The sequence below is a fragment of the Lissotriton vulgaris genome, unplaced genomic scaffold (assembly GCF_964263255.1).
Source record: "Lissotriton vulgaris unplaced genomic scaffold, aLisVul1.2 SCAFFOLD_2703, whole genome shotgun sequence".
NCBI lineage: Eukaryota > Metazoa > Chordata > Amphibia > Caudata > Salamandridae > Lissotriton > Lissotriton vulgaris.
The window spans coordinates 318,101-327,136 of record NW_028255520.1 but is presented as its reverse complement, the minus strand read 5'-3'; the positions used below and the strand labels follow the sequence as shown (position 1 = coordinate 327,136).

The 9,036-nt window shown below is 45.1% G+C and overlaps 1 pseudogene; it reads left to right on the top strand.

The window, feature by feature from the left end:
* Positions 1-2,647: 2,647 nt before the first annotated feature.
* LOC147659102 (DNA excision repair protein ERCC-6-like pseudogene) lies at positions 2,648-4,731 on the top strand (annotated as a pseudogene).
* The last annotated feature ends 4,305 nt before the right edge of the window (positions 4,732-9,036 follow it).

Sequence of the window (9,036 nt, the reverse complement as noted above, 5' to 3'; positions counted from 1 at the left end):
TTTCTCAATCTGAAGAAAGACTGGGTTTGCTTTGGTTTAATTGCTCAGCGAAGGTGTTTTTATCAAAGCGCTGCCACGAGTAGCTTTTTCCGCTGCTTGCTTGCCCCTGTTTAGCGTATGTTACAGGCGGTAGATTGAGGGTTAGCATAACTGCCAAATGGTCTGACCATGGCAGTTGCAGGTTGATGTTAAATTTGAGCAGAGGACAATTGGAAAAAATAGCGTCCAGGAGATGACCCGTGGTATGAGTATGTCCTATTACCATCTGTTCTAGACCTGCACCTGTCACGAGGTCCATCAAGGCCTGTGAATCTTTGTCAGATACAGTGTCTAGATGAACATTAAAATTGCCTAAAATGGTAAAGTTTTGGGAGTTTACTTTATATTCCAAAAGATCGCCCATGGTTAGCAGAAAATGATTTCTGGGCCCCGGCGGCCTGTACTAGTAGCCCATTAAACGCAAGGACATGACTGGCTGCTATCTTAAGAGAGCACCTCTACATGTGAATCTGTGGGAATCGATTTAAAAGATGCTTTCAGATAATCCTTATAAATTATCACCAGCCCCCCTCCCTTCTTGCCGACACAATCTTTCCTAGCCTTTGCAAAGCCAGATGGGATTGCTATCGCCAGGTCTGGGCCTGAGGATTCATCTGCCCAGGTTTCTGTCACGAAAATAAGGTCTAAGTTATTGAAATTCACAAAAAGCCCAAATTCATCCTTGTGTTTAATCAATGACCGTGCATTTAACAATGCACATAAGTCTTTGAGGTGTTTTTTTTTTTTGGTCTCGTGATTGAGATCCTTCCTTGTTCCCCGCTGAGGGCCATTCTCACTATTCATAGTAGCCTCGTCCATAAGACACTTTTAAGTCCGTTTTAATTTACAACGCGGACAGGTCTGATCCCCGGTGCTCTGGAAGCCTCCTAGCCGTGGCCCTGGACATTTCTGACTCCGGTGGCGTGCACCAAAGAGCTCGCCTCTGGTATAGGAGAGCAAAGTTGACATTCCTGACCCAAAACCGGCAGCACGGCAGGTGCTGAGCGCTTCCTGGGCGCAGACTGCTTGCCTTAGGTGCACCTGCTGCATGCATCCGGGGAGATTAAGTACTCCTCCCCGTGATGTAGTTGTGATGACTAGAGCGCTGACCGCTGCAAGATGGCGGCCGAAAACGCTTTGCTCCGCAAATGTGTGGTGGCCAACTCACTCCACTTAATCGGTACTGGTGCGAACCGTGGTGGACAGGAGAGCAGTATTAGGTAATCAAATTAAAATATCTGAAAATAAGGCTGTCACAGTATTACGTGATAGTTTTAAAAGGGCAGCGCAACTAGAACCCTAAATCACCATACAATTCATTCCATTCTGTGCAAATGAGCAGTCAGCATACTCGACTACTGCATGCCTCGCAGAGCAAGCAGTGCAGGCACGCTGCCACTTGGCTCGGCCTAAAAATGGGTATCTAGATAGCCAAAGTTCATATTTGTGTTTAATAACAAATCGTTTATTGAGCAGAATACAGGTCCAGTTAAAGGCCTAATCATGAATCTTAAAGGGGTCAGCATGCTTTTTTCTGTTTAATGTGGGCTGACAGCTGAGAACTAATCTGACACGAAAAGGGGCAAATGGAGCAGGAAAACCCATCTCTTATTTAACTCCATTTTATTGCATGAGGAGTACTTACTTGGAGTATTATTCCAAAGGAGCTGATCTAATACTTCCAATTGAGAAAAAAAAGGCCAGAGGTTCTATAGCAGATGGGCTTTCTTCTTATAAACACCATCCCATTATTCCTGATTGGTTCCTGGAGTTTCAGTGCAAGCAGCAGGCTCAATATCGAACAGTATTGCAGCAATAAACAGTGCTCAATGAAACCGAGTGTGCAAGAGATGTGCTAACACGCAGCCTAGCTGCCGATGTCGCTTCACCTTGCTCCCCATGGGCTCTTGTGCTCAGTTTTCTTAATCCTAGTGTAGTTTTCAGCCAGCCATCAAATGATACCCTGTCCCTAAGATAAATGAGCCAAAAAGCTGAATGTCTGTTACTTTCTCACTTTCCACCGTGCTTTTGTTTTCATCCACACACGCAACTTCCATAACAGTGCAGGTGTATTGCTGGTTGAGAATTTGGTAAAGAGAACCAGTTGGCGGTTTTCTTTGCAGAATGTGAAGGATTGGGCTTTATCATGACATACAGGGAATTCAGTCGCCGGTTATCTTAACTGAGATTGTTCCCACCCCAATATTTTCTTCGGCTCAATTGTAGCCACCTGTGGTAGGACCCACTCCAAGCAAATTAATATCCATTATTTTGTATTTTTTCCCAGATTGAGTGCCCGTTACCAAAGTGTTGATGTAGGCAGGTAACGTCAAACTGATCTAGGTGTTTGCTCTCAAGTACCCAAATATTGTTGCCCTGCGCTCCACAGCATTGATCACCCTTTGATCTTCACTCCAATGATGACAATTGTCCTACATAAGCTGGAGGGCTAGCTGGGTTGGGTTTTCAGAACCCGATACTTAAATGCATATTGATCAGAGGTTACTATACAAAATGGTAAAAAGCCGCTAGTTGGGAGGGTGGTAAGTTTTTGAAGTTTGAACCTTTTTACTTATTTGTTTTAAATTCTTTTTTTTCTTTTTTACAGCTCCTTAAACCAGGCAAAAGAGTCCAAGTTGGGCAATCTGGAAAAGTCAAGTATGGCAAATGAAATTCAATATCGTGACAAGCTGGAAAGAAGAATTGGCAAGCCAGAAGCAGCTCTTTCGAAGGCGAAGCTTGGATCTGAACACCATGGAAAGGAGTTTGTGGAAGTTTTAAACAGCGGACTGATGCTACACAATGACATATACAATGAACTTTTTGAGCATCAGAAAGAAGGTGTTGCCTTTCTGTACAGCTTACACCGTGATAAGAGAAAGGGTGGGCTGCTGGCAGATGATAAGGGCTTAGGAAAGACCGTTCAGATCATTGCATTTCTTAAAGGAATGTTTGACGCCCTGTTGATTAGAACTGTACTTTTGATAATGCCAACAACTCTAATTGGAAACTGGTTGAGAGAGTTTGCAAAATGGACTCCTGGAATGAGAGTAAATCAGTTTCACGATGCAAGTGAGGCTGAACGAACCAAGTGTTTGGAAAAACAGAACGGGAGGGTGGTATCCTTATCACAACTTACCAAATGCTCATTAATAACTGGGAGCAACTTTCTAGTTATGATGGGGATGACTTTGTGTGGGACTACTTTATACTTGATGGAGCTCACAAAATTAAGACTCCCTCTACGAAGACTACTAAACGTGCACGCAATATCCATTCAAATAGTTGTATTCTCCTCACCGGGACTCCAGTCCAAAATAATCTCCAAGAGATGTGGGCACTGTTTGACTTCGCCTGTCAAGGAACATTGCTTGGGACATTGAAAACGTTCAAAAGGGAGTATGCAAACCCTATAACTAAAGGAAGGGAAAAGGATGCTACAGCAGGTGAAATGGCACTGGGTTTTAAGATGGCAGAAAGCCTTACAGAGCTCATCACCCCATACTTTCTCAGAAGGACAAAGGATGAAATGGAAAAGAATCGCTTGTCGAGCAGTGGAAAACCTGCACCAGGAATTAATGAGATGAGATGCCATCTCTTGCAAGAAAAAATGACCATTATTTGGGTACACTTGGCACAGGCGCAAGAGGAGATCTACAGAAACTTTCTTGACTTCGATCAGATTCAAGAAATATTGATGACATCAAGATCGCCTTTAGCTGCCCTGACTGTCATAAAGAAACTTTGTGATCACCCCAGGTTACCACCTGCACGTGCTTGCACCCAACTCGGACTCGAAGGACCCGATGATGAACAATATGGCATTCAGGTTCCCGGTGAACCAGAACCGACCAGAATTGATCACGTTTCTGATGAGACCCTAATGGAAGAATCTGGGAAACTGGCCTTTCTTATAGGGCTTTTGCAAAGGCTTCAAGACGAAGGACATCAAACTCTTGTTTTCTCCCAATCAAGAGTTATGTTGGACATTATAGATCAGATCTTGACTAACAAGGGTTTTATGATCATTCGTATTGATGGAACAATAACCAGTATTACCGAAAGGGAGCGGAGAATCGCCACTTTCCAGAATGATAAAGATTACTCCGTATTTTTACTAACAACTCAAGTTGGTGGTGTTGGTATTACTCTGACTGCAGCAGACAGAGTGCCCATCTTCGATCCTAGTTGGAATCCTGCCACTGATGCTCAAGCTGTGGATCGAGCTCACCGAATTGGCCAGACTGAAAATGTAGTTGTATATAAGGTTGATTGCTTGTGCCACTGTGGAGAGAAGATCTATAGAAGACAGGTATTCAAAGATTCATTAATAAGGCAAACCACTGCTGACAGTAAGAACCCTTTCAGATACTTAAGTAAACAAGAGCTGAAGGCGCTTTTTGTCTAGGATGACACTACAACTTCTGCAACACAGATTCAACTGCAGGACCTGCATTCAGCTGAAAGGAAGTCTGGGTCAGAACTGAATGAGCATATAGCTTTCTTCATAGCTTGGAGATATTTGGTATTTCTGATCACGACCTCATGTATACCTGTGCTGCAGAGGAAGGTGATGGTGCGGAGGCTGGAGACCAGCAGTTTATAGAACAGCGAGTTCAGCAGGCTCAAGAGCTCGTGGAGTATGAATCTCGGCTGGATGAAAAGATGAATGAAAAAAGCAGAGGAAGCTGACGGTGCGGAGGCTGGAGACCAGCAGTATATAGAACAGCGAGTCCAGCAGGCTCAAGAGCTCGTTGAGTATGAATCTCAGCTGGCTGAAAAGATGAATGAAAAAAGCAGAGGAAGCTGATGGTGCGGAGGCTGGAGACCAGCAGGCTCAAGAGCTCGTGGAGTATGAATCTCGGCTGGATGAAAAGATGAATGAAAAAAGCAAACGTGGAGGTGTTGTGAAAGGAAATGAAGAGTGACAAGGAATAGAAAGAACACAACAATAAATTGGTAATTTTGATACGGAATAAAGCCTGTGCATCGTAGGATAAACAACCAGTTCAAATAGGCAAGTTACCTAAAATGTCATGTAAATGTACTGGATGTAATCAGATGAAACAGTTTTGAACTGCCCTCTGCCACAGTCTGCGTACAAGCCTCTCCTAGGTCTTCGCCATAAAAATTAAATTATTTTTGCATAAACAGGAGTGATCGTTGGATTCTTTTCAAAGCCTGATCTCCACTTGCCGCCGTTTCTGGTGAAGTGCTGCCATTGAACACTATCCGTTGTACAGCTGCTTTCATCACCAGTTTGTAAACCTCAAGCTAATGGGAATCTGTCAACTCTAAATCCACTGGGGATAGTGGCTCTAACCCCAGGGGCCACTTCAGGGTTCTCCCACAGCATTCGCAAACCCAAACCTATCAGGCTATTCCTAATGCCTCTTAGCCAACTGATGTTTTGAAAGGCATCAGATTTAATTACATCTAAAAAGCCTAGAGCATAGGATGAGAGTTTGGGTGTCGTCCACAGCCTGCTCCAATATAAAATAGGGCGCAGCTTGGCGACATCGGTAATAGCTTTCCTACCCAAATCATATCTAAGTGGTTCGAGAGGAGTACTTTGTGGGAGACTCTCGAAATTGCGGAGGAACTTATTTTCAGATAGTGTTAAGGAGGCTGTCTTCTCAAACCCCCAGAGTTCGGCGCCATAAAGCACGAAGCTAACAGCTTTAAATACATAAACCTGGAGGACTGGATTCATAGGTTTAGTTAAAGATTTTTTGTGCTCCAAGCTTATGGCTCTCGCAACTTGCCGATGTTTCAAAGCGGCCAAATCAATGTGGCAATCCCACTTAAGTTTCCACTCTATCTGTATACCCAGATAAGTAAAAGATCTGGCCTGTTCTAAAGGTTGTTTATTCATAAAAAAACTCCCCATAAAACTTAGTTGCGGATTAAAAGCCATACATTTTGTTTTAGACACGTTGACTTCCAGTCCTCGAGTAGCACAAAAATCTTCAAAAATTGATAAAGCTCGCTGGCGGCCACTTGGAGTCTTAGAAATTATAAGCGTGTCATCCGCAAACATTAAAATGGGGATTTTTACACCTGCTAGTGATGGAGCATCTGTGTTCACTGGCAGCAAACGGTCCACTATACCAATAATATACAAAGAGAACAGTGTTGGTGCCATGGCACAGCCCTGCCAGACTCCTCTTTCAACTGGAAACTGGGAGGTAACCCTACCCTGTCCCCCCCGTTGAATACTAGCATAGTTACCCTCGTGTAGCCTCATGACCAATGTTAAAATTTCAGGACAAAGGACTAATTCCTACAATGTCCCCCATAACCGTATACAAGGGACCAGGTCAAAGGCTTGCACGTAGGTCAACAAAGGCAGCATAAAGGCTGCCCTTGCCCAATGCCACCATCTTCCAATATAAGAGAATAAAACGAAAGACCTGGTCAATAGTGCTAGTAAACTTGTGAAAACCCACTTGGAAGGGGGACAGTATACTATTCTCATCAATCCAGTCTAGGATTTTATTCAGGTTCAACCTCCCGACAACCTTCTGAATCGTGTTGATTAAGCTGATCGGTCTATAGTTTCCGGTTGGGTTTTATCTCCTTTTTAGGTTTCGCCTCGCCGAAAGCTGCGCAGTAGACTTTCGCGCAGGCGAAATCTTATGAGTTACAGTATGGATGTTTGTGCCGCCTCTCTGTTCCATTGGCTAGCTCCATAAATGGAGGCTAGCCATTGGAACAGAGATCTGTCCGTCATGGCCGGACCAGATTCGTGGGCGTTTCCGACAGTTTTTCGCATTTTGCCCACGTCATGCGGCGGTGGGCGGTGGTTATTTTTGGGGGGGGGTTTGTTGTGCTCATTTCTCCAAAGATGGCGGCCGGCGGGGGTTCTGTTCTGATGAACGCCCGTGCTCAGCTCGGGATGTCCTCTATTCCAGTGAGTGGGGAGCACTGGCACATGTTCTTGTTGAAATCGTCTCATGTCTGTGCTTGACCCCTCCTCCTCTCTTTCACCCCCTCCTGCCGTCACCTCTGCTTCCTCCCCTCGCATCTCGCTCTTTCCTCCAGCCTTATCAGTCGCCTTCCCTCCTCCTCCTCCTCTCGTATCTCCACCCCTCCTGCCCCCTCCCTCTCCCTGTTCCTTGCCGGGGGCGGCGGGGGAGGCTGGGGCACGGGCTGCGCATGGGGCCAGGCGGGCTGTCAGAGCAGGGTGGCTGCGAGCGCCGGACGAGGGACCGGAGATGCGGGAGCTGCTGCTGGAAGTTGGCGTCCGAGCCCTGCTCTTCAGGGTCTTCGTGTGAGTACCGGGTGGGAGGGACTCACTGCTGTGGGGAGAGGGAATACTATGGGTATGAGTGCCAGTCAGCCGAGGGCAAGGGCAGCAGACCTCCGTAAGTCTATTTTGAAATTGCGGCATTAATAAGCGATTTGTGCCCCTGTGCACGGGAACCGGCTCTTTGCTTGTGTTTATGTGCCAGGCGGAATGATCCTATTTCAGTTTTAACTAGGAACCTGTTCAGACAAAACATCTTCTCTGCCAGCACAGAAGCCTAGCTACCAGTGCTGCTCTGGGTGTGATTTGAGAAGAGATGTTCTTATTGTTTTGAGGTGCTTCTTGCTCTTTTGATCTGTTTAATTTTTTTCTGGAATGGTCCGTGGCCGTAGTGAATGGAATTGTTCTCTGGAGATTCTTATGTTTTTCTTTGCAGCAGCTTTTGTTTTTGGAGTTGAGGTAATGAATTGCAAGCTGTCCCTGCTCAGTGTGCAGTGTGGCACCAGGGGCGATTGGCTCTCCTTCCACCCCCTACAGTGTTCCCCCTGGGCTGTGTATACGTATTTTGCAGTTTAGTGCATGTGTTGGGTGGTTGCACAATAGTCTGTGTGTGTGTGGGTCTGTGTGTGTGTGTGGGTCTCTGTGTTTTTGTGTGGCATTTGCCAGAGATTAAACTATTGGCATTGTAAATGACAATGCCATTTATTTAACTGTTTTCAAAACCAACACATAAATACAAATTTTGTCATTTACAATGCCAATAGCTCAAACTTTTCAAAAGGCGAAACCATTGCATTGTAAATGCTTGTTTGTATACTGGGATTATCACTGCCCCTTTCCAGGTGGACGGGATTGGGGCACCCTGGGCCGTGACATTAGCCATTAGCTTAATATATCTGCTCCATCGTTCATTGTCGTGTAAAAACACATCGGCAGGGACACCATCCGGTCCCGGCACTCTTCCCCCAGCAACTGCCCTAAGAGCCACTAAAACTTCTTCCAAATTAAAAGCCTCATCGATATAAAAAACATAATTAACTCCTTCCAATTGGTCATCTGAAGGGTTACGCGTGTATTAGGGCCTAAAATGTTCGACCCTTCCCTCCTGAGAAAAATGATTTAAAGGCTGAACAGGTTGTCCCCCTCTGTCCCACGTAATGATGATCCAGAATAATTTAGTGTTATTCTGCATACTGGCTTCTTTTAAATCCTGCCATCTAAGTTCGTCCCATTAACGTTTGGCTTTATGGATAATTTTTTTGTATTCATTTCTTGCAATACGGACGAGACTCATATCGCCCACCTTAATAGCTTTTCCGAAGGCGATTCTTGCTTGCCTACATCCGTTATTAAACCACCTAAGGGGTTTAGAGTCAGCAGACTTCTGGTTTTTTTTATGGGCTTGATAAAGTGGCTGCTTATACGAGTAAAACAACTATTGTGTATCAGTCACTTGCCCTAGATCACAACTATTATCCAAGGCTTGCTCATCACTAACACAGGTTTTTCAACCTCATCCAAGATATTTGTCATCACCTCCGGATTTTTAGACGGGTTCAGCCACTTAATGCGACGCATGTCATTGGTAGGGACAGCAACTGGGACACAATTTTCAACCTCCCCAGGCTGGGATTGCTCCAGCAACCACCAGCCATGGGACAAACATAATGGATTGTGGTCACTTTCAAGACTATCCGTGACTGCCATGTCCCTTACCGTGTGCCACATTCGCATACTACAAAGAATGT